The sequence below is a fragment of the Lissotriton helveticus genome, chromosome 7 (genome assembly GCF_964261635.1).
Source record: "Lissotriton helveticus chromosome 7, aLisHel1.1, whole genome shotgun sequence".
Lineage (NCBI taxonomy): Eukaryota > Metazoa > Chordata > Amphibia > Caudata > Salamandridae > Lissotriton > Lissotriton helveticus.
Window position 1 is genome coordinate 1,770,991,526 of NC_136068.1, and position 26,247 is coordinate 1,771,017,772.

The window sequence follows — 26,247 nt, forward strand, 5'->3', positions numbered from 1 at the left end:
ACTCTAGAGATACACTCTTGATTAGGGGAGAGCAAAGTTGTCATGTTCTATGGTTGTCAGAAACTAAATCCCTTCTTGTCTATCCAGGGAGTTTCAACTCCTCCTTGCCTATTCGAGAAAGTTTCTAGTGAACTCTGAGCTAGCTGGCAAACCCAAAACTTTAAGTCTAATATCGACAATAGAAGACCTAGTTAACGTCTGGTCTAGGCCTATACTATTGAAGGTATTATTCCAATGCGCAGAGCCTATTGGGATAATAGGAACTACACTACATGGCGCCCAAACGTTTGGAAAGGCGATAAAACTAACGCAAGACATTAGAGTAACTCAGTCGTGCTTTTTCACTCAGACCCCTTTTTTCCCATAATACTCCAAAGACGTCTGGAGTGGGTGAAAGGTCAAACCTCGCAGGAGGAAACTCCTATGTATGGTTCTTGGTTTAGTCAACGTTGAAGGATACACTGTTTCAAAATATTGTGCATCTAATCTTTGTTTCCATAAGAAACCTGATCTGCAAACAAACAAAATAACCTTCCTGACAGTAGAATGTCAGACACTGAAGAAGAAAGAGAGATAGCTAGAGTAGCAGCTGAACTCGTAGCAGCTGATAATACTATGCAAGAAGCAGACCCGGATTTAATACTCATCCCGGTCAACATAAGAAAATCTATAACTTTAAAACTTATAGAAAATGGACTGACACCTAGAGGTGGCACAGTCATATTCGTAATAGAGGCACACGAATATCGGCAGACAGAGGTATTCTATTCATGGATAAACTTTCCAGCAGCAAACGCTGTAACAAAGCACTTCCACCATTACAAAACAGAGGAACCTCCTGAAGAATACACTCCTTTCGAGGAGGTGGAAGTACCACTTAAATTTCAAGAGCACCTGCTCTTGTTTAATGGCGCCCTAAAACACAACAATCACATCACCAGGCTCGGTCCATTAGGTAGACCAGGAGCAACGTGGCCGGTCCTAGCCGGATACACACCACATCCAGACATCGAAAGAATGTCTGCAGCAGATCTTCTAATACAACTAAAACAATTAATAAAAGTACATAGACAATTAGTCCAATATGTAATGCGGACTTCCAACAATCCAACCAGCAATTAAAATTCCACAGCTGACCCCTCATCAGGGGAACACAAATAAAATTACACCACAGAACATACAGTCCTGCCTAGGTAAAGTACCAGCTAAAAGGGAACAAATACCATTCTGGTTAGCACAAAAAATCACCCAAATAGAGGCGGTGTTTCCAGACACCACCCCTGTGGATAAACACAGGATTCTGACTATCTGTCTTCCAATGGGAATCGCACCACACGTGGAGGACTGTGACACTTGGGGTACAGTCTTTGCTTCCATTTACACAAAAACGCATGGTGTTCCATCCATTTCGGTAATACCAGATGTGCTAAAACAAATTCAAGACGAATACGGTCCAGAACCCGCTTTAACTCTTGGTATGAAATTACTGAAAGACTTCAAGCAGGTCTCGGCTATATTACTAGCCAATATAAAGGGAGAAGCAGCAAACGTGGCGATCCGCCAAAGGTTAAAAGAAACAGATATAGCAGACCAACCAGCTGAAATTGCCAGAATTATAGAAAAATCCTATGAGGAACTAGGTAGAGATAGTTTAGGTGGAATACCAGTAAAACCCCAACTGATTGAAAGTCTTGAAAAAATATTTATAAAAAAATCATCTAAACAGTCAAAAGAAGAACTGGGATGGAAACAAACAATCCAATCCAAAAGAAAAGAGATTCCAGTCCAGAGGAAGGTCTCCTCGGCGGAGAGAAAGATCTCCGGACCAAGGACCCGAGTCTCCCCAAAGTGAGCCCTCTGTGAAAAAATACAACCTTAGAAATAGGGATAATATAAAGAAACCGGATAGATATCAAGATTTTGATACACGTCCCTCTCAATCTTTTCAGACTTCCTCGCAGAAATCGGAAAGAAGAGGACGATCGGAACCCAGGGAAGGGCACGTCAAGTCCAAAGACAAGGAACCTGCTCATCCAAATAAGAAATTACAATTTCCAAAAAAGAAGGTAGCCAGTAATAAAGTAGTTAACAATGCCGAGAATACTGAGGACACAACTGAAAAACGGAGAATGTGCTCAGACAATGCTAGACAGCGCAGCAGAAGTGAGCATAGCTCGCAAAGTCCTTATGAATCATCTGGAGACAGTGGACACGAATGAATACCTTCAAGTGGAAACTGCAGACACCAGAGTTAGCAAACCTCACAAAATATATGAAATAACTTTACGTATAGAAGGGGATAAGACTAGAAAAATAAGGGGACTATTTTGGGATAATCTCTCCAAGGGCTACGACATCCTTCTAGCTGAAAAAGACTGGCCACCAGAGTTTGTCAGGGACTGCCCTCATGGCGAAGAAATAATTATGCCTGCCTTCTCAAATCATATCCCAATTCATAAAAAATACACACTTGCTAGAAAGTGGGCAGTAGCTCAAGCTCCTGCTTTATATAAAAATCACGTAGGATGGGATGAGGACTCTCCTCCTCACAAAATCCAGTTAAAATCACAACCTACTGCACAAAGACAGTACCCAATTAAGCAAGAAGCTAAAAAACAGGTAAAAGAAATCCTAGATCAACTAGAATACCAGGGGGTGATTGAAACTTGCACCTCACAAATGAACAACCCTTTGTTTCCTGTCTCCAAACCAGACAATTCATATCGTCTAGTTTTGGATTACAGACACCTTAACTCATGTTGCAAAACTTTTGCAGTGCAAAACTCGCATAGTGCAGCGCTAATGAATAACATAGTGCGCAAAAAATACAAAACAACATTAGACATCTCTAATGGATTCTTTTGTCAAAATATAGCACCAGAGAGCAGATATTTGTCTGCGTTCTCAATAAATGGCGCTCAAAAACAATTCTGTAGGTTACCCCAAGGGTTCAAGAACAGCCCAGGAGTATTCTCAGCGAGAGTAACAGAATTACTACAAACATATGATGACGAAGCATTATCTTATGTCGGTGACATATACCTAACAGATGATGACTTGGATACTCACTTGAAGAGAGTGAACACCATAATACTTGGGTTCGCAGCAGAGGGTTACAAATTCAACTTTAAAAAATCTAGAATTGCCCATCTAACAGTCCTGTTCTTAGGATATGAATTATCAAGTGAAGGCAAAAGCCTGGCTGACAATTTCCTAGAGAAATGTGCCGTACTCCAAGCACCTAGAACACTAAAAAACCTACAGTCAATTCTAGGCTTCCTAAATTTTGGAAGAACATACATTGCAAATTACGCAGAAAGGGTCAAACCCCTTTATGATCTAATAAAACCAGATTTTAAAAGAACCAATTGGACTCAAATACACACAGAAATGTTGAGATCCTTACAAACAGACATGTTAATTAAAACAAAATTAGAAACACGTGATAACACACGCAATCTTGTGATTCGAGTCATCCCAGGAAGATGCGGATTCACATACCTGACCTCTAACGAGGGAGAAAAGGTACCAATTGCATTCAAATCACACTTGTACACAGAAGCTGAAAAGAAATTCAGCATTAAAGAAAACAATTGTTCATGTAGTTCAAACCGCAATAGCTAGAGAAAAAGATAAAGCTGACGGTAGACACATCACAGTCAGAACAGCAGAATCAGCCTTTGAGGCATTAACAACACCGTGTAATTTACCAACAACAGCATTGAATCCGGAATGGATACAATGGGTGAATTCAATTACAATGGACAAAGTAAAATACTACTTTGATCCAGAATTAAAAGAATTGAAAAATCTAGAATATGAAAGAACATTCCCTCTGCCAATCGACATTCTGCCCTTACGACAGTACGCTTCTGTAATCTATACAGACGGACATGCTCAACCCTCCGTTTGGGGAGAACAAGCATACAACCCCACATGTGAGATTACAAAAGAAGTGTGGCGCGGAGATAAACTAAGACCTCTATTAACAAAAACACACTCAGTAGAAACCAATTCAGAACAACAGACTGAAATAATAGCATTGAAAATGGCGCTAGATAATGCAGATCGCGAATTCCCGACACTTATAGTGTCCGATTCGTATTACTGCGTCAAATCATATAACAGCGATTTGCAGAAATGGATTCAAAACGGTTACAAAGATGACACAGGTGCAACAATAAAGCAAAAACTGCTTTGGGAACAAATAGTTCTTTTACAGAAAGAACTACCAAAGACTCACGTGACACACTCACGGAGTCATCAGCGTGATGGCGTTCACGTTGCAGGGAATTCATTGGCTAAGACAGCCACAGCAGTAGCAACTAAATCGGCTTCCGTAGCTAGAAAAAAGCGTACAATGAAATACATTGACGGTGAAACAGTGCTGGCGGTAAAAAGGTCATCAAAAGGCGACTGCTCAGCGCTACCGATCAACTATCCACTCAATTATACATACATAATCGATGCAAACTCCGTCCCTTTTGCTCGAATCCCTGGAGTGGGGGATAGAGTAATTCCAAACATGGACAGGAGAACTTTGTTAATTGCAGACGCACATATGGGCGAGGGTCTCAGACACCTCAAACTAAAAGATTCTCTGGAAGAACTACAATCCGTGTACTGGTGGCCAGGCATGAGCCTGCAGCATCACATTTTTGTAAAAAAATGCCCGGACTGCAACAGAGATCGCAGTGGCGAGAGAAACGGTATACTACCGTGGCGTTTCACTCCAGAAAGGATCAGCAGTAAAAAGCAAAGCGTCCGATTAATATATACAGGCTAGTTTCCACTTATAATGTAGATACCCAGCACTCGGCTGACGTCTGGACTGTTATACAAAGATTTGCGAGTCTAAATGGCATATACGCTAGGAGCATGCTACGTTTGACCAATGTTTTCACTTTAGCCCTCAAGCTTGTGGGGAAGCACGGCCAAATGAGCATAGCGATGCGGGATTCTTCTCACTTCCTTCCTGAGGGATACGGGATGGTGTAAAGAAAAAACCAAGGCATAAAGCTATCTATAACAGAAAGGATATTAGGTTCGGGAGCTGGGTGGGTCAAACATCTAATAAGTGTCCAACGTAGTCTAAATAACCTGCCAAGAAATTCTCTGAAGGGATTCAGTCCGTACGAATTATTGTTTGGAACTAGGATGTTAGTCTTAGATCTTGACAGTCAGACTTCAGTGGTAAAGGAAAAAAGCTTTGATATCAAAGATCGTTTGGCTATTTTGCAGGACTTAAACAAAACGAGAAAAGACCTGAGCAACATAAAGTTGAAACAGCAGCCAACAACCACTGAAGAACCACCACCTGTCCCAGCAAGACCTGTCTGGATTCCAAAAGTCGGGGATCTAGTCAGAGAAAAGATCGCGGTAAAGAAGGAATTTGGGCCTTCTTACAGAAAAGCAGTTCCTGTCTTGTCTATCAACGGGACAAGATCAGTTGTACTACCGCCGCTTGCTGGTAAAAAGGAGAACCGAGTTGTATCCATCGAGCTGGTAAAACCACAATCATGAGGCCGATAACAAACAGTAGGCCAAGTGGACTCCCGATAAGTAGTAGAACACCAAGATTTGCTACCAATACAGAGGTCCAAACTAAGAGGCTAATCACATTCGAAACGCCTACAGAAGAACAACAAGGACTATGCAACAATGCATTGGAACTTAAACCTCTGAAAACCCAAATAAAAAGATTTAGTAGAGACACACCAACCTACAATGAAGTAACAAACGAATATGCAAGAAACAGTAATCCTGAAGCAATTGGAACAATTGACAGAACTGCATCCGGCTACTTCATAAACTTCGATGATTCCTCTGAAGACCTAAGTGAATCAAAAACACAGCCATCAACAAAAACCTTTAAAGATAAAGCTAAAGAACTTTTGAAACAGCTGAAAGAAACATATCTGATTTCTCCATGGATTGAATTTTGGGTGGGCTTTGGTGCATTTATCCTCATACTTTGGCTCATCATGGTACTAACTTTGGGACGCTTCATTGAGGGAAAATATGCTAAAATGGACACAGCAAGTCAGAAAATCAACTTGATCCTCAAGCCACACACATCTTCACACGTCGAGAAAAGAGAACTTTCTTCAGTCAACTTCACAGCCAATCCTATACCGGGTGGGGTAGCATGGGACAATACTGACTACGAAATTTATGGTCCGGTTGAGATCCTGAAATATCCACACCAAATTAAGATCTCGTTGAGTGACTTTGTAAAAACAAGCTCATTTGCTGATGATTGGGACTTTGAAAGTATAAATAATATGATGTCTGACTTAGTGATGTCTGCTAAATTTACCAAACATGATTATTTGCAGGGTTCGACTAATTATGATAGTATGTACTGTTACAACCACTATGGTAACCATTTTCTACATAAATCTGCACAACCTGGAAATGTTTTAAATTATAATCAATGGGAACATTGTGCAACCCCTCCAAAAGGAAGCTCAAGAACCTTTTACGACAAATATTCATACTTTTCAGGGTTCAACACAAGTAATGCTGAAACATTTTATTTCAAATTGTCAAATAAGACAGGGACAAAGACCATGCTAACAAACACGAAATTGATATATTCAGACTCATTTTTTGAACAAATGAATACTTTTGGTTTTGATTATTGGGACAAAAATGTTGAAGTTAAAAGTGTTTGGGGTACAAAAGAATGGCAAGTACAAGGTATAGAATCATTGTTTAGAGCCTGCATGATCCCAGAACAAATTATATTTTTAAATGACACTGTTCAACAAACCACCTGTCTTGGCTTAGCCAAAATCAAAGACTTAAATAAACTGTCTATTCCAAAGCCAACAATGGACAGCAATAGCTCTACAGATGAAGAGATAGACGTAAACTATATATTAAACCAAAACAGAACACATCCTGATTGGAAACAGTGGTTGATCTGGCCCACAGATACTAATAACTGTCAAGACAGATTCCTGAACAAAAAACAGGGGTTCAAATTGACCAGGCCAGACCCTAGATATTCCCAAAGACAACACCCAGGGATAATAACCACCTACAGTGTGGGCAAATTATGCCTTCAATGGCTACAAACTTCCACACTGACAGAAATTAAGCAACACCTAACTTTACTTACTGATGGTGCTGACTTGCACGATTTCATTATGGGACCGCGCAAACAGCGTCAAAAACGCTTCATAGCAGCCTCTGTATATGCAGCTTACAATGAGGCCTGGAAGGTAACTCAAATTGAGACAGCAGAAAGTATACGGGAAATTGACAGTATTAATTTGGAAAAATCACTTTCTGTAGTGGACAATGGGTTAATGACTCTGTCCTCCAGAATTTTTTCTTTGGACAGCATTGTGTCTTCAGCAATCGACATAATATCGCAAGACTTACTGTTGTTACAACACGGTCAGTCTCAATTGCGTTCTATTGTACAGCTTGGCTGGACGTTACAAAATCTGCGTTCAGGCTATGTGCCTTGGCGTTTAATCAACACAACGTCACTATTCAATATCTTTAACCTTACTGATAAACAAATCAGTATGGCACAAAAGGGTGCTGATTATACAATCCTGAGCATTGAGAAACTCGAGAGATTACCAGTGACAATGTCAGAACGACCTGTCAGTGAATGGATAATATATGGGATAATTAATATTCCAATATCAACCTTCAGGTTTCAATACTGCCAAAAATATATACAGGCTGGCATGTACGAAAAATTGGGAAAAGTGTACATTAAGACAACATGGAACTTGCCCTATTCACATGCATGTGTCAGTAATAAGGGACAGAAAGTGTTTCTTAGTGGCAATAATTGTGCGATGTCACTAAGCGGTACACTTCTGTGTAATGGAATTAGTTTGCATGGAGCCTGTGAAGGGAACTCAAATAACCTTTCATGTCACCAGCTAGGCGCACCTGCAACAGAGATAGAACCATTCCTTAAAAGACTCTATAACGGGAGTTACATTCTAATTGTGGATCGCAGATGTTGTAGTCTTATGCCCGGGACTCCTTATCTCGTAACTACGACTGCGAAGGTCATGTGCTGTGGACACTCATTGTTCCCCAGCTCCTTTCCAGAGAGGGAGGCAAGGGCATGGCCTAACTTGAAAATTACTTCTATTCGAATAGATACTTTAAGCAGAATGAAAACAGTGCTTCTTCAGACGCCGACCAGACTCACGTCATCAAAAGAAACGTATGATCTCCTAGTCGCAAGGACGACTGCAGAGATTCACTCATTGTTATCAACTAATTCCCCCATACATTTCGCAGAAATCCTGAATGAAATCTTAAATATTTCTGATACCAGTCGAGTCTCAAAAGTATTTAAGACAGTATTTTCGATGGCATTAACACCATTCAAAGCCATACTGGGTATTTTTCAAGATTTCGTCCATTCGATTTTTGGCGGACTTCCCCTCATTTTAGGACTAATTGCAGGAATCCTATTCTTGGTCCTTATATTTCGTTATGGCAAACCATGTCACAGACAAAACACCTGCGACAAGGGAAGAAACAATCCGAGCCATTGGATACCGGGACCGGATATCAAAAATCCTGGGACTATCCCGGCTTAGAGACCTGAACATGACTTGGTTTCTTTCATTTCGACCAATGTGGCATCGATGTGTTTTACCTGTATTAAGGTGCTTGCTGTGCGGAGAAGAATGCGTGTTGGACACCTGTCTGACGCTACAATCGGATGCGCCTATGGATGCAGAAACATTGTTGGGTCCGATAAAGGCTCATGCTTTGTGCTGCCCTCAACGGCTGCCAATCCTGATGACGGCATTTGTGGAAACTTCACCACTACGATTAAGGGGTAGTGGAGTTCAAGATGAAAGCAGCATTGATCAGGTACGACCTTCTGTCAGCAATACTAATCAAAACGTCAATGGAGACAATCATGCGCACGAATGCATGGTTACACCTTTTTCCGAGTTAGTGGAACTCTCCCAGGAAGCTGTTGACAGCTTTTTCGACAGTCTAAATGATATGATGTTCTCACCAGAACAGAAATAGAGACTTTTAAGCAAGCTAGCACACGGCGTTCCCAACACCCTGAATTTGGCCTTCAACTTAATAGCAAAATAACATGAACAATTTTCCCTCCAGTTCACGGACAGCGATTTTTTCAGCAGCCCCAAAATATTTTTACGATTTTTCGGGACACTTATCTTCTGCTTAAAGTAAGAACTATTCTTAGAGAACTAAAATTTCTATTTTTAGAAAAACTTTATAGACATTAGCTGCCCGCTGGTATGTTCATAATTATTTTTATTCTGTGATGAAATGGTCTCGAACCTTTTTTCTTCTGTATTAAGAGCCATTTCATGTGTAAATTCTCATATACCAATTAGCAATAATGTATACATATGCGTGATTACTTTAGCATTATTCTACAGCTTGAGTGCATATAGTACATGTGAATATTTTTTTTCCGTATATTACATTATTCGAAATGCATTACATGTATTTTGGGGTGGTACGGTATACACGATACTCTACAGTATGTTTTACTATGCCTAGATTCGTAAACATGGCCATAGTTAGCGTGGAGTGGGTGTGATGTATTCTTATAGGTTCTGTATCGATCCCCCTATTCCTGACCCTGTTCTGGTTAACAAGTTAACTAGCAGCCATCCCATGATGCAGAAACCGTTATCTGATTAAGCCACACTACGGCACAGGAACGTGTTATCTGATTAGGTCATAACGCTTGCCATCTAATTAGACAAGCGATATTCCTCCAGCCCCTGATAAGGCATACGGAGTTCTCAAAACAAATCAAACCTATGACAACCTGGGAAAAACCCTGCGGCCATTGTTTTGATTTCATCGAGAACTTCAGCAAAAGAATGTGCTAACGACCAAGTCGTATGACATCCTTATTGACGTATCTATGTCCATCCTTACGTCAATCTCGGCACCTTACAGGTATAAATATTACCGGTATTGCCTTAAGCAAACACACGCGGTGGTGACGAGATCGGAGCAGCCAGACTTGCCGAAGCCCAGAGCAGACCCCGCTGGCGCAGCCCCGCCTTCCTGACGCGCTGAGAACGAGACGCTGCTTTCTCCTGCCGAGAAATCCAGCTCCGGCGCTTCCGGGTAGCCCTCGCAGGCAGCCTGGAATATCGAGACCAGAGACGAGAGATACCATCCCTCATTCATCCTAGATTCCAGGTACAGAACTGAATAACCCCTTGCAGAGAATTCTTGAGTCAGTCACTTGGCAAAACAAACTTAACTTAAACTGCTACTTTCTATTCCCGCCCACGTATTAGGCTTAGGTCAGGTACACTGGGGTAGGCGTAGTTAGAAACACCAGTTGAGTACGATTAGTCAAATGTATATGTGTATGTATCTATTTTATCCATTTTAAACCACCTTATGGCTTAGAAACCATATAAATGTTTTTACAGTATTATTTTATACTTCTGCTTTTATTGTATGCACTTTACTTAACCATAAGTATTGCGATAATATCGATCCATTTCTCTTGTATGAGAAAAGAGACTGATCAATAAGTAACATCTTTTATTGAACACGCCCGCCTCTTCCTTTTCTCTACAATCTGGTGAGACTAAGAATGCACGTACTGACTGAGTAAAATAAGTTGTCTTTTGTTTTCACACGACTCTAGAGATACACTCTTGATTAGGGGAGAGCAAAGTTGTCATGTTCTATGGTTGTCAGAAACTAAATCCCTTCTTGTCTATCCAGGGAGGTTCAACTCCTCCTTGCCTATTCGAGAAAGTTTCTAGTGAACTCTGAGCTAGCTGGCAAACCCAAAACTTTAAGTCTAATATCGACAATAGAAGACCTAGTTAACGTCTGGTCTAGGCCTATACTATTGAAGGTATTATTCCTATGCGCAGAGCCTATTGGGATAATAGGAACTACACTACAAATACAATAATAGTCAGAGAGGGTACTGAGGAAACTATAAAAGTAAATAAAATGAAACAAACCTAGACACTTCACACACACACACACACACAGCTACTTTTAGTACAAATATTATAATAAAAGCCTTTTTATGAATTATGTTATACTGTTGTGTTATCACATCTAATTGTTCTTATGACTGATATTTAAACAAAAATATAGCACAATCTAGGATTACTTGATGGGCAGCAGATTGTCACCTACTATTTTCTGAAAATATTTTATATGAAAGAAAAGCAGCATGAGGATGGCACATGACGCTTCATGAGGCAAAGAAAGCAGCAACTAAACTTACCGATCGCCAAATCGGAATGATTAGGTGTTTCCTGTGAAACAGCTAGTCCACGGCAGACTGGTGATTCAAAAATGCAAAAGCTACAGGCTCAAAACATGCTCTGCATGTCCGGTAGTACCGTAGCTGTTCTCATTGGCCCTGGCGCTTCAGGCCAATAAGAACACTCCTGCAGTGTACTAACAAGCTCTAGGATTGGCTGATGGCTTTCAAGCCAATCCTAGATCGCTTTGTTTGTTCTCCATAGCAACGATTGGAGGAACGGTTGGTGATAGAAAGCACATGATTGGCCCAACAATTGGTCACCCAACAGTAGGTAAATTACGGAACATGGCGTCAGTTAAAGACATTTTCACGGATAACGGACAGACGACCGAAATTACGGGCTGTCCGTGAAATTTACGGACCAAAGAACGGTTGGTCACAATAGCGACCTCATCAGCTCTCGCAGGATACTAGGACTGTGGTCACAGTTTCACATCCTAAGCCAACTTTGCAGACTTTCACAATTGCAGAAATGTAAACCCCAAAAAAGAGTAACCATTTCAAGAGCTACTCCGCCTGCCATTCTCTTAAACACATGCGTCCGCAGAAGACAAAAGTGAGTATGTTTACACGTCCATGGTGTGCGTTCCAGCGTATTATGTTTAAACTACATTTTTACACATCCGGTTTGCTTACTGTTCTTTTACAAAACATCGCATTCATTTCTGTATGCTCTTAACAACTGTGTCACCAAATTCTACATACAGTAACTAGCAGGGATTAAAATGTTCTTACGCTAGCCTAGCTGGCTAAGGCATCTGTTGCAGCGCTCTTGAAAAACCTACAGGTCACGAGTTTGACACGCCGCTGATGCAGCTCAGCCTTTCCTCCTTCCCAGGGAGGTAAACGCATTACTTTCAAGGCTGCAACTTTACCTACAGTGATTTACAGCGCTGTAGAGAGAGGCACAATGAAGTGCTTGTTACTGCGTTCCGTTGCCATTTGGCACGTCTGTCAGGGCCATAAAAATAGAAGAGGTAAATAAACCGCGCGGCATACACTCGGCGCTCCGGTGCCGAGAAGACGCCGCTTGAAGTCCCTCCACTGATGAAAATAGAAGGGAGGCAAGACCATACTTACCGGTTGGAAGTGGGTCCAAGACTTGTATATAGCCATATTGGTAACGGTATGAAAGCTAAAGGTGCCCCCCAGCATTTAAAGCACAGTATCGCTGGCAGTGGCACCCTAATTTTCGTTTGCCCTGAAGAAATTGCCTGATAAAATACCTAAGGCAATGAAACATGTCGGCTGTGGGCTGAGTATGAATCGATAGGTAGTATTCGTACCCCCCTTTTTTATATTACATGTTTACTGTAAGCAACAAGAAAATATAAATAAAAAGGTAGTTGCATCTTGTTGCGCAGTATTTTGTGTGTTATATGTTGAACGTTGTTAGTCCTTGTCACATATACGTTTTGCGTACACTGCACCATTCACTGTCTTTCTCTTTACTTTGGGTTTTCGGACACGTTTACGTTAAGCTATTTGACACCGATGATGAGAACAGGGCCATCCTGGTGAGTACCAACCAGGGGTCCCATTGGTGGTGCGCCCGTGAGGTGTCATCTAGCTATTCACACTTTTTTCAAATGTTGTCCTTCTAGTGGAGGTCTGTACTGTGTTGTCTGGTTATTTGTTTATCAGAGACGGGCTATCTTTAATTCATGGCATTGGACTGAAACAGAGTAATAATCTCTATAATTAGAACGATCATTTGACAAACTATAGCTGTTTACAGTTCTACATTACTTTTTGCCTTTAGGACTGGGTCAATTTATGATTAGTGCATAAAAATAGTGCAACAATAAATAAAATAACGTCCGGCCGCAAACTCTGCCCTGAGCAGAACATTACAAGAGCACATATTTTTTTTTAGAACTGAGGTAGCAACCCATGTCAAAAAGGAAGATCATCCTGGAGTCATTCTGGACTCATCTGATGATTACAGTCAGGCTATTCCCGCAATTATCTGGGGAAGTCATCTCAAGCCATCCTGAAGTATGCCTGTAGGACAAAAAAATGTAAATGTGATGACGAACCTAGACTCATCACAAAAACTACAGGATGGTGTTCTGATGATTTCTACTGGCAGGGAGTGATTACCTTTTACAACTCCACGAATACTAATTGACAACTTCAGGATGAGGGAGAATTACTCCAGGATGGGTTCTAGCTAATTTAAGGATGACTGTCAATTATTCCAGGATGATCCTATAACCGCTCCAGGATGGAAGTGGATTACTCTGGAATGATCCCATGACAATTTCTGGATGAGTGTGGATTATTCCTGGATGATCCTATGACAGCTTCAGGATGGCTATTGATTACATCAGAATGGCCCCATTATATTTTCAGAATGAGTGTTGATTACTCTAGGATGACGTGGTGAAAGGGAGGCATGTTTTTGTCCTTGATATTTGGATTTAAGCGGGACTCCAAGACAAGTTCATTTTCACGGTCTGATGCGTCATTTTTAGTTGTGGATTTTTGATGAAGGACACTAGCCATCCCTGCTAAAAGGGCCAGGTTTTCAAGTTTCTGCAAATTCATCCGCGAACTTGCATCACCAGGCTGAGAAGTTGTGCTTTCAGCATGAGCTTTGTTACCAACTCTTATATAATCCAGTCCACTCTGCTTGGCTTTTTTGTCCTTGCCTCTTTTCTCTGCAATTTCTTCCTCGTGTAGTTCGCGTAACACCCTCTTAAGTCTACCAGCGATTGCCACAGTCCATTAACATCTGCTTTTTATCCAGTGCCCTTTGAAGTAACACCTGTTTTAGACCCTCTGTTGTGCCAGAATAGCTTGCAATTATCTCTTGAAAAATATCCTGAATCATTAGACATTGTTTCTTCACTAAAAAAAAGCAAGAGAAAAAAATATATATTTACATATAAATTTCAAAACAGAAAAGAACACATTGACCACTTGCAATATATCTTCACGCTCTAGCCATAATATATAAATAAAGAGGTATTGATAATAAAGGACAAATGTACAATCTATCCATAACCAAGTAAGTAAGTTTTCCTTAATAGACAGTACACATTGTAAGCCTGAACTTGAACCTCCTGAAAATAGTTTATCCAAAAATAGCTGCCTTATAGTAGTGCCACAAGCTGAACGTTTCAGTCCTTTTCATAAGTGTTACATTTGTCTCCGGAGAGCAATCCAAGGCATATGTGGGGACATGCATGTTCATTTTTACTGTCCATTATTGGATTAATTAATCACAAATGTAGGTTTTACTGAAACAGGTTGGTAATTTGTACCGCTATCCTGCAGTTGCAAACTTATTATAAAGGTTTACTTATTGTGCTTACCAGATGATTGGAACAGAATCATAGCTTTAAAATCTCTCTCTTCGGTGATTGGCCAACCAGCTTCATCTACAAAGAACTTCCCCGGGATTGTCCAAAAGCAGGAAGTCACCATCTTTTCGAACACACACAGAATGATCGCAAGTGAAAAACATGACGTTGAATGAAGCCATGATTATGTCCTGCTAGATATAAAAATCAGGAATTAGTTTGTGTGTGGTTTAAGTTTCAGAGGTAAAATACAAAAGCATATCAAACTGATTAACAGATTTAATTGGAGAAAAGCACCCCAAAAAGTACACTGACCTGGTGCAATTTCTATCTAATATGCCTAGATTGTGGACTACAAAGAAGTGTTTGGGCATGCACTGAAGGCCATTGAGGAAATTACCTAATATCAACTTTCTTTTTGGAGAGCCAGAGTGTATGCTTAGATCTTGCTGCTCTGGACAAAGTAGAGGCATTATGAGAGAAATAGAAGAACTATCAATAAGTGAACTTTCACACTGGGGTTTGTGACGAGAAATCAAGTTACCTATCCCCGCAGATGCATAGAGAGTCAGATGCATGCTACCCTCTGCCCACCGGCACCCCCAACATGAAAGGACAAGCGTTAAAAATGCAATAGGTTTCACCTTTTATTAAGATAAAGATATTAGCTTTGCCAGTAGTATTGTATGTTAATTGTGCAATATGTAATGGCTTTATAAATGAAACAAAAGGCATTACAATGGCAAATACATAAAGCAAAAGCATTGGCATAGCCAATAGGTCTCCCCTCTGGGACCTTATAAGTGTTTTGCCAGAGGTGTTTGGAAGTTTGGTAAGAGATGCAATTTAACATAAAGGGATCCCATACCTCGTTGACACATGCAGTACCCGCAGTTCAAACGACAAGAGGGCATGGGGAAACCTCTTATAAGATCTCAATCAATGGGGAAGGCACGCGTTACTGCAACTTGTGCGTGCTGCCACCTTATAAATATTTAACACATGATCCGAGGCAGTTGAATGCGAGAAGGGAGAGAGCGCGAGAGAGAGAGAGCACGAGAGAGAGAGCGCGAGAGAGAGAGCGCGAGAGAGAAGGCGAGAGAGAGAGAAAGAGAAGGAGAAAGAGAGAGAAGGCGAGAGAGAGGGAGAAGGCGAGAGAGAGGGCGAGAGAGAGGGCGAGAGAAAGAGAAGGCGAGAGAGAGGGCGAGAGAAAGAGAAGGCGAGAGAGAGAGAGAAGGCGAGAGAGAGAGAGAAGGCGAGAGAGAGAGAGAAAGAGAAGGCGAGAGAGAGGGCGAGAGAGAGAGAGAAGGCGAGAGAGAGGGCGAGAGAGAGAAAGAGAAGGCGAGAGAGAGAGAGAGAGAAGGCGAGAGAGAGAAGGCGAGAGAAGGCGAAAGAGAGAGAGAAGGCGAGAGAGAGAAGGCGAAAGAGAGAGAGAAGGCGAAAGAGAGAAGGTGAGAGAGAGAGAAAGAGAAGGCGAGAGAGAGAGAGAAAGAGAAGGCGAGAGAGAGAGAAAGAGAAGGCGAGAGAGAGAGAAAGAGAAGGCGAGAGAGAAAGAGAAGGCGAGAGAGAGAGAGAAAGAGAAGGCGAGTAAGAGAGAGAGAAAGAGAAGGCGAGAGAGAAAGAGAAGGCGAGAGAGAGAGAGAGAGAGAGAAAGAAAGCGAGAAAGAGAGAGAGAAAGAGAAAGCGAGAGAGAGAGAAAGAGAAGGCGAGAGAGAAAGAGAAGGCGAGAGAGAGAGAGAAAGAGAAGGCGAGAGAGAGAGAAAGAGAAGGCGAGTAAGAGAGAGAGAGAAAGAGAAGGCGAGAGAGAAAGAGAAGGCGAGAGAGAGAGAGAGAGAAAGAAAGCGAGAAAGAGAGAGAGAAAGAGAAAGCGAGAGAGAGAAAGGAGAGAAAATAGGAAATATTAATGTGATTTATCTCAGGGCTCGATCCCTCAGTACTTTAGCAGTAGGTCAGGTTGTAACTGGATAATATATGGCTGGGATCGATAGTGACAGATGTAACAAGACCGGCTTCATTTTTACAGAGATCTTAGCGGTCAAGGTAAATTAGCGCAAACAGGGAATACGTAATTGGCCCTGTCTCAATAATATATACAAACGAGTTAAAAACATTGCATGCACATGGAACGAAACCAGAATGATAGCCTTTTTTGCGAAAGTAGATATTGCAAGATGTTGGAATGCGTCGGACTACGTTTCCTAAATAGGGCGTAAACCTCAATCGCCACAGGCAACCAGGCCTTTCAATTACACAAATAGCAAACAAAATAAAGAACCAGCATTACAACGGCTAAGTTATTTGAAGCATTTATCCTTATGCTTTGAAACGCATCCATGAAAACTGCCAGTGTTTTAGAAGATGTGCTGCTCTGCACACTACACAGCTTGGGGAACGTGACCAGGATTCAACAATAGAGCACACATTCATTTAGTAATGAAGGCTCACTGCAAGTTGCAAGGACACAAGTTATGCTCAACAATATACAATATTCACATAAATAAATGGGTTTAGCCTTCTTTGATTGACAACTTTTCAGTAGATCGAAAACTGTTCCATTTGGTCGAGAATCTTGAATACACGCAGGTGCACTTGGAACCAACATGGGACCTACAATATCCGGGCAGTAATTTATCTTTCCTTATGGCGAAGAACTTGCTGTAAAACACATTTTTTAGGCTTTTAGCAATTTTCCACAACTTACACAGGCACGCACTACGTCACACATACACAAAAATAGACATGCTCAAACACAAAAATACACATGCTCAAACACAAAAGGTGCATATTAAACAAGCAGGCAGGCTGATACAGACAAACATCAAACACACATAATACACACACATTGCAACGCAGGTATTCATTATTACACGTACGAAGCACACACATGCAGGGAGCTGCGTCTGAATTTGCCCCCTTAATGAAAACTCGTGCTTTCCGAAAAATGAGGAAGCTGGTCTGGGACGGAAATTGAGCAGCTGGGACCGAGAGCGGAGGATCGATGCTGCTCTTTTTTAACAGCTGCAGCACTTACCCGAGTATACGCTGGAATCGACGAAGGAAGTGGAGCTGGAAAAATAAAGAGACCGATGCCAATCCATCGGGCCCTTTAATGGCCATTGCACTCACGGTGGCAGTCTTCGTTCTTGCCGCAGAACAATGACGTCACTTCCGGCGGTCCCGGATGTGCGTAGGCTTTTGCTAGAGGAAGAAAAGGTGAGAGAGCTGCTCTGCATTGAGGATCTGCGGTTCGAGTCCCAGCCAGCCGGCCGACTGATGGTTTACAGTAGGTGATTTTGGCATTGTGTTCGAGGCAACTGCTTTTTAAAAATGTATTTTAGTATTGTGATGGAGTGAATTTGGCAGTCACCATGACGACAACGCTTGTTTTCCTTTGCAAGACCTATTCCTCGGGCCATGAGCAGGTCTGTCCGCAGTTGTTAAAATAATCTAACAATCGGATTCCACTAATCTATGTGTTTATGGAAATACTCTATGAAGGAAGTGGAGCCTGGGGGTACAGAAAGTATCATATCACAGCAGCGCCTCCCGGCATTCCGCATTCATAAAAAGTTTGGGGGTTTGTAGGGCTTTTGGATTTTAGGGCGTACATGGTCATTTTAGGGTGGGTTTGTGTTTTGGGGGGCCAGGTGTAATTTAAGGGTTTAGAGCATGTTTAGGTTTGGGGTGCGAGGGTTAATTTTAGGGTTTAGGGTGTGTTTGGGTTTTAGGGTACAAGGGTTAATTTGGGGGTTCAGGGTGTGTTTGGGTTTTGGGGTGCAAGGGTTAATTTGGGGGTTCAGGTTGTGTTTGGGTTTGGTGTGCAAGGGTTAATTTGGAGCTTCAGGGTGTGTTTGTGTTTTGGGGTGCCAGGGTTAATTTTAGGGTTTAGGGTGTGTTTGGGGTGCAAGGGTTAATTTGGGGGTTCAGGGTGTGTTTGGGTTTTGGGGTGCCAGGGTTAATTTTAGGGTTTAGGGTGTGTTTGTGTTGCAAGGGTTAATTTGGGGGTTCAGGGTGTGTTTGGGTTCTGGGGTGCCAGGGTTAATTTGGGGATTCAGGGTGTGTTTGGGTTTTGGGGTGCCAGGGTTAATTTTAGGGTTTAGGGTGTGTTTGTGGTGCAAGGGTTAATTTGGGGGTTCAGGGTGTGTTTGGGTTTTGGGGTGCCAGGGTTAATTTGAGGGTTTAGGGTGTGTTTGGGTTTTGGGGTGCAAGGGTTAATATTGGGGTTCAGGGTGTGTTTGGGTTTTGGGGTGCAAGGGTTAATTTGGGGGTTCAGGGTGGTTTGGGTTTTGGGGTGCCAGGGTTAATTTTAGGGTTTAGGGTGTGTTTGGGTTTGGGGTGCAAGGGTTAATTTGGGGGTCCAGGGTGTGTTTGGCTTTTGGGGTGTGTTTGGGTTTTGGGGTGCCAGGGTTAATTTTAGGGTTTAGGGTGTGTTTGGGTTTTGGGGTGCAAGGGTTAATTTGGGGGTTCAGGGTGTGTTTGGGTTTTGGGGTGCCAGGGTTAATATTGGGGTTCAGGGTGTGTTTGGGTTTTGGGGTGCAAGGGTTAATATTGGGGTTCAGGGTGTGTTTGAGTTTTGGGGTGCAGGGGGTTAATTTGGGTGATCAGGGTGTGTTTGGGTTTTGGGGCTCCCAGCTGCAGGAGGTCAGACGTTTATCTGCAATTCATTGTGCAATCATCCAACAGTTTGCATTTTTCTGGAAAACTGAAACCAAAGTGGTGGACGTGCTCTTTAAATAGGCAAACAATTCTTGTTAAAATCACCAGACGCAAAAACATCTTATTGAAAACACAATAGTACCTTTGAAGTATTCAGATGCTTATTTTCAAATCACCCCAAAGTCATCAGGAACAGTGTCATCTTGTAAAGTTATCGGAGAGTCATTTACAAGTCATCCTCAGATCATCAGGAATAATGACACCTTCTGAAGTCAGCAGATACTAATTTTCACGTCCTCCTTAAATCATCATGAATAATGACACCTACTAGAGTCATCAGATACTCATTTTCAAGTCATCCTCAAATCCTCAGGCTGAGCTTCTGCAGCTTGCTGATGACTTCAAGAGCTTGATGATGTCTGATGACTTGTAAATGACTTCTAAGGTAGTTGGATGATCATATAATGACTCTGGGATGGCTTCTAAAGTAATCCTGTTTGGCCTGGGAATGGTCAAACGTTACACAGCAGGCAATGAACATAAAACATTCAGCACACATGGAAGCCCCGAATAAATATATTTATTTATTTATTTATTTATTTTTTTTCCCCAAAAACCTTTATTAGAGTAAGCATAGAAAAGTACAAGAATGGGCCTACAACCTCACGGGCTGGCCGCTAATAATAATGCACAAGGCGTGAATTAAAAATATACACCCGTGGTCAGGCACAAATCGAGCTCAAAGCATTACTTCCCACATATCCCAGAGCATTTTGAATTTTATTTTATACATAAAGAAAAACAAACACTAAAAAGGCGAGTGCACAGTAAGGAAGGTCAGCCCAAAGGACGGAGGGGATGGTCCACGACCAGGAGAACATACTCAGAGCCCAGAGGCTCCAACGAGGTCGGGGGGGGGGAGGGGAGCAGAGGGGAGAACCGGAAATGCAAAAAAAACAGTATGAAAGGGTTCCGGGAACGCCCGCCTAGGGAGACAGGACAACCTCGGCAGTGCCCACAAGGGGAGGAGTACAGATAACCCCACGATATTCATTCCACTGACCCCAAATTTTCGTCCACGCCCTGGGTCTGCCCCAGGCCACATAAACAGTCTTCTCACGAAACATGGACCAGTCCATGTTGTCCTCCCACTTCGAGACCTCAGGGGGCCTGGAGGCGCCCCAGAGTTGCGCTACATCCCGTTTCGCAATCATGTAACCCAGGGTAGCCCATCTGGTCTGGGCCACAGAGTAGTCAGTGGGTTCCCACACATTCAGCAGACATCGTCGAGGCTCCGGCCGCAGGGCCACACCAGTCACAGCAGTCATCACCTCAAGCACAGCAGTCCAGTAAGCCGCCACAGCCGGGCACTCCCAAAGAATATGTAAAAAGGTAGCACTCAACCCACAACCACGCTTACATAACCCATCCAAGGAAAAGCCCATCGCCACCAGACGCGGACCCGTGACATACACTCGATGAAGGATCTTAAGTTGAACCAAACGGAGACGGGCAGGAATGGCAACCTCTTTGGGAGAAGAGAGTGCCGATTGCCAATCCTCATCGTCCAGTTCCAACCCATCGCCGACCCAAGCCTCCCGAAGTCGGACCAATAAGTCCGCCCGATTATTGATCAGCTTTTTATAGATCAGGGAAGATGCCCATCAAGGACACGGTCTTCGAGGGGGGAAGACTCAGGCGGGGCCTCACCAGGAGCCAAAACCGAGGCGAGGGCGTGCCGGACCTGCAGATAGCGAAAAAATTCCCTACCATTCAAACCATATTCCGCCTGGAGGGCCTGGAAGGACTTCACACTACCCTTCGAGCACACATCACCCACCTTACAAATCCCAATCATATCCCAGCAGTCGAAACCCTTGGTAGACCAGAGACCGCCCAAACGTTCCGAGGCATAAAGCGGCGTCGCCAGCGTTAGGCGATCCTCCCATCCCAAACTCACATTCGCGGCTCGCCACACAGTCACCGCAGTCCTGGACGGGCCCACAAGATGGCGCCCGGCCGAGCGAGAATAAAGCGCTCTATTAAAGTCCCCACCCGGAAGCTGGAGTCTATCCATCTCGAATGCAGGATTCCGACCCGGTGAAAACATAACGTGATTAATAGCAGACAACTGGGAAGCCCAGTAATATCGCTTGATATCGGGGAGCGCCATGCCCCCGTCATACCAAGGGATGGTGAGTTTCGCGAGTGCAATACGTGGACGCCCATCCCAAATCAATTGCCTTTGAAGACTCTCGACCTCTCGGAAATAGGTCTTGGGGATAGCGTCATAAGAGTTCTGCAGCGCGTAAAGGAACCGCGGTAAGGACATCATTTTAAACAGGGCCGCCCTTCCCAGAGGAGACAAAGGAAGCTTACGCCAACGGGCCACGTCCAATCGCAATCTAAGCAACGGGGGGAGGAGATTACGCTCAAAGCGGAGCGACGCGTCCAACGTAATAAAAATCCCTAAGTATTTGAAGCCAGACTGGACCACCTGGATAGGAAGTCTGCTCGGCAATGGGGGCAATACACCCGAAAGAACATACACACAGGACTTGGCCCAGTTAATAACAAGACCTGAGTTGGCACCAAAGGACGCAAGAACGTCAAATAAAACAGACAGAGATTTACGCGGGGAGGTGAGATATAAAAGAATGTCGTCCGCATAAAGCGAGACGCGGTCCTCAAAGTCCGGAGACCAGCGAATCCCCTTGAGTGAAGGTTCCCACCGAAGCCAAGCAGCCAACGGTTCCAGGGCGAGTGCAAACAGCAACGGAGACAAGGGGCATCCCTGACGTGTACCTCTTCCAAGGGCGAAAGGAGCAGAAACCCTACCATTCACCACTACTTGTGCCAGAGGTTCCGCGTATAGTAACTTGATCCAACTAATAAACTCAGGCCCGAAACCAAATTTCTCAAGAGCCGCCCAGAGATAAGGCCACTCCACCGTGTCGAAAGCCATGGAGGCATCCAACGATGCCAAAATGGCCGGCTCCGTCAGAAGCCCCGCCCTCGCAATCGCGCCGTGAAGACGACGTAGGTTCAGAGCCGTATTGCGATGCGGGATAAATCCGGATTGATCCGGATGGACCAGGCCACTAATGACCGTCAGGAGACGGGACGCCAGGAGTTTCGCCAATACCTTGGGTTCAACATTTAGAAGGGATATGGGCCTATAGGAGGAACAAAGATCTCGCGGTTTACCATCCTTGGGGATGACAACTATCGTGGCCAGTCGCTGATCATAAGGGAGAATACCCCGTTCCCGGGACTCCAGAAACATGGCGCGAAGATATGGAGCCACCCTGTCGGGACGCAACTTGTACAGTTCAATTGGCAACCCGTTCGGGCCCAATGCTTTGCCTGAATGGAGTGAACGGATGGCAGTAGCTATCTCATCAACAGTAAAGGGAGAGTCCAAAGCCACACGGTCTAAATCTGAAACACCGGGCAGAGCTATATCCCGCAAAAGAAGGCGAGAGTCAGCCACATCTAGCACAGACACAGGGGTATACACCACACGGAAGTACTCGGCAAAACGGTCAACTATTCCAATCGGGTCCGTCACACTCTCACCACTCGCAGACTGAATCACGGGTACCACACGATTAGCTCTCTCCTTCTTATCCAGCCATGCCAGCAATTTACCCGCTTTGTCACCCACATCATACAAACGTCCCTGTTGCTCTCGAAACATCACTTTAGCAGCATCCGTGACCATGGACTTCTAGGCAAATTGTTTAAGACCCAGGGCATGGAGTTTCTCAGACGTGACCCCCAACTCCAAAGCTTCCTCCAATGCAGAAATCTCCCCCTCAAGATCCACCACCTCTCTATTCCTCGCCCTCTTAGCATCAACAATAAGGGAGAGGGCCTGCCCACGAATCACCGTCTTAAAGGCCTCCCATAGGGACACAGCCGAGGAAACCGACCCCTCGTTATCTAGAAAATACGCGTCCAAAGACTTAAGCAAAAGGCTGCGGGTCTCGGGGGAGGTAAGGTACCACGGATTGATAGGAGCCACCCGGCCCACTGCCTCCACCCCAACCTCAAAACGAAGCCAGAGCGGAGAGTGGTCAGAGATACCCCTGGGCAGGTGCACAATCTCACGCACCGCTGGCGACTGAGCCGCAGGCATAAGGAAATAATCCAGCCTAGACAAACTCGCATGGGCCCCAGAATGAAAGGTATACTGAAGCTGAGTAGGATGCAAAAGCCTCCAGCAATCCACCAAGCCAAAGGTATCCAAAAATCCACCCAACCACTGCTGAGCCGCAGGAGTATCCCTAGGGGGGTGGCGATCGTGGAGACCGGAGAACACCGAATTAAAATCACCAGCCAGAAAGAGAGTACTATCAGGGAGGTCCAGCAAGACTCGGCCCAAATCTGAAAAGGTAGAAGTCTGCAAGCCGGGGGGCACATAAACATTGAATAAGGAGAGGGCACTGCCCTCATATCTACCCAGAAGGACAGCATACCGCCCCAGGTCATCCTGAATCACCTCATCAATAGCCAGGGGGAGGGAAGCCCGAACAAGGATACCCACACCCCTAGAACCCGAGGTAAACCCCGAATGCGCTACGAGGCGATAGCCCCACCTATTCATTGCATGACAAACATTGCCTATCAAATGAGTCTCCTGTAGGAAAACAACGTCAGGAGATAAACGTCGTATACATTTCAGCATCACACTCCGTTTGATACGATCTCCCAGACCGTTAACGTTCCACGAAACAAATCTCAACCCCCCATCCCACCCGACAAAGCCAAAACCCCCCACCGATGAGCATGACCACAGAAACACGTTCAAACACAGGATAAAGTCGCCTTGTAAACAGAACACACAAACAACGAACTTCCCAACCACCCTCCCCCAAAACAACAAGAGAACACCCCCCACCCTGCACCCCTGCAAAAAGCTAAAGAGCCACCCCAACCTGCAGTGTGCCTGTCGCCCAAGAACCCCTATTCTACACAAAGACCCCGGAGGAGGAAAGGCTCCGTCCCACCCGCCCCCCGATCAGACCAACGACGAGAAAAAGAAAATAAATCAAACACATAAGTAATAGAGGAATATAGGCATACACCCCTGGAGTAAGTATTCAAAACAAGGCACTAGGCATAGACGGAATGTTCAGCTCTCTACACCACCTTCAGCACCGCCCGGGTGGGCATCTGACTCAGTCTCAGGAGGTCGGCTAGGCAGGGAGTCTAGCCAGTCATTCACAGCATCCGGCCGATCAAAGAAGAAAGTTCGGTCATTATACTCGACCCGCAGCCTGGTCGGAAAGAGCATAGCGTAACGCATCCCCAAGTCCCTGAGACGCTTCTTAGCACCACGAAATCCCATCCGCTGCTTCTGGACCTGCTGGGAAAAGTCCGGATAAAAGTTCACCGTGGCATTCTCAAAGGCCACCGGGCCCTTCACCCGCGAAGCCTGCAGGATAGCGTCCCGATCTCTATAGTGGAAAAGCTTCGCGACAATAGGTCTCGGCGGGGCGCCTGGTTTACCCTGGCCCCCCGGAACACGATGTGCGCGCTCCACTGCAAAGAATTTAGTAAGGCCAGATGGAGAAAGGTGGTTCTGGATCAGGTCCTCAACCAGGAGATCAACCGAGTGGGGTTCTGGATTCTCCGGCACACCAACCACGCGAACATTACAGCGACGTGCCCTGTTCTCAAAATCCTCCAAGCGCCGGGTCATGAAATCGTTCACCCTACGGAGATTGCCAACCTCCGTCTGTATCTCAGAGACGTCCGCCGTGAGGCTGGATGATTTGATATCCAACGACTTCACCTTTTCGTTCGTCTTGGAGAGATCGGCTCGAATCAGATTTACCTCAATCGCCACAGTGTCAAGTTTGTGGGCCAAGGTTTCGTACTGCTGGCCTATGGATTCCCTCATGCCAGAAATGGCGCCCATGATGTCCTGCAAGGAGGGCTCCGTCGACGCATCCAAGACGTGGGCAGACGCAGTGGGACCGGGCAGGGCGGCTCCGGGGGACCCCTTAGAGTGGGTATAACGATCCATAACATTAGATTGGACCGGACCTCCGCGCAGAGGTGTCTTCGTCTTGCGCGTCTCTCGGTCCCCTCTGCCCGCCATTTTGTAGATGCGTCACAAGGAGATTCACCAGGGTCAACGGACCGGGCCCCAGAAATGGAGGCCCGGGACCAAAGGTCTGCAAGAGGGGTACCACTAGGATAGAGGCAGCCAATTAGGAGAATAGTCCAACCAAAGGCTCAACAGCCGACGCGTGTCCTGGCACCAGCTCTGACCCGACCCTCTCACCAATGTCCCAGTCTGAGGCAGAATCGAAACCGAAACTTAAGAAGGGGACCCACAAGGGCGATCCCCCTGCCGTTGTTGTTCAACTCCAAGACGGCCACCGAACCTCACCCAGTCCCGGGCGCACCTCGGGGGTGGAGCCCAAAAGTTCAATTCGCCATATCTCAGGCACCCGGTGTCCAAATCAGTTTCTGAAAGGTTCCAGGTAGATCAGCCCAACGTCCTCTATACAAATCCTCGCAAAAAAAATCAGGATTCATGCAGGATATTATGCCGGGAGCGGCGGGGGTCCGGGGAGCGCTGTGCTCACGCGGCCATCTCGGATGCCCGCCAAGCTCCTCCAGCTATATTTATTTTTTTGATACTTATTTACTACGTTTTTAAAACTATTTATTTTTAGATATTTTATTTTTTAAATTACATTATAATTACATTATACATTACATTACAAAATATACTTTCTGAGAATGAATTACTTTAGTTTAAATATTTTGAAAATAGGCAATAGACTTTTAAGTGCAGTAGTTACAGATGTTGCAATGGGCAACACAATTTCAAACACAATGCAATATTGAGCTCAATGGGAATTTCTAGTTAAATGCAATTAGTTACTTTATGAATTACTTTTCTAACCACAGGACTAGATCCTACATTCAGTCCTGGGACATCTCCTGTAAACAGTTGAGTAAAAGCGT

The 26,247-nt window shown here is 44.3% G+C and overlaps 1 protein-coding gene and 1 long non-coding RNA gene across 5 annotated transcripts in view; one reads left to right on the plus strand and one right to left on the minus strand.

The window, feature by feature from the left end:
• Nucleotides 1-9,268: 9,268 nt before the first annotated feature.
• On the minus strand, nt 9,269-17,777 carry LOC144770752 (uncharacterized). 2 transcript variants are annotated; one of them, XR_013599003.1, is made up of 3 exons: nt 17,636-17,777; nt 14,617-14,798; nt 9,269-14,149 (listed from the first exon to the last, which is right to left on the minus strand). It is a non-coding gene; the product is annotated as an uncharacterized LOC144770752 (long non-coding RNA). The 2 variants fall into 2 exon arrangements; XR_013599005.1 differs by having other exon boundaries at nt 14,617-14,795; nt 17,636-17,750.
• Nucleotides 17,778-17,780: 3 nt separating this feature from the next.
• The window catches only part of SMG9 (SMG9 nonsense mediated mRNA decay factor), a 193,101-nt gene continuing 184,634 nt past the window's right edge, over nt 17,781-26,247 (plus strand). The window contains exon 1 of one of the 3 annotated variants that reach the window (XM_078655499.1): nt 17,781-17,887. The gene's annotated coding sequence lies outside the window, so the exon portion shown is untranslated. Of the gene's footprint in view, nt 17,892-26,247 lie in introns of all 3 variants that reach the window. The other 2 variants (XM_078655498.1, XM_078655500.1) reach the window with 2 other exon arrangements.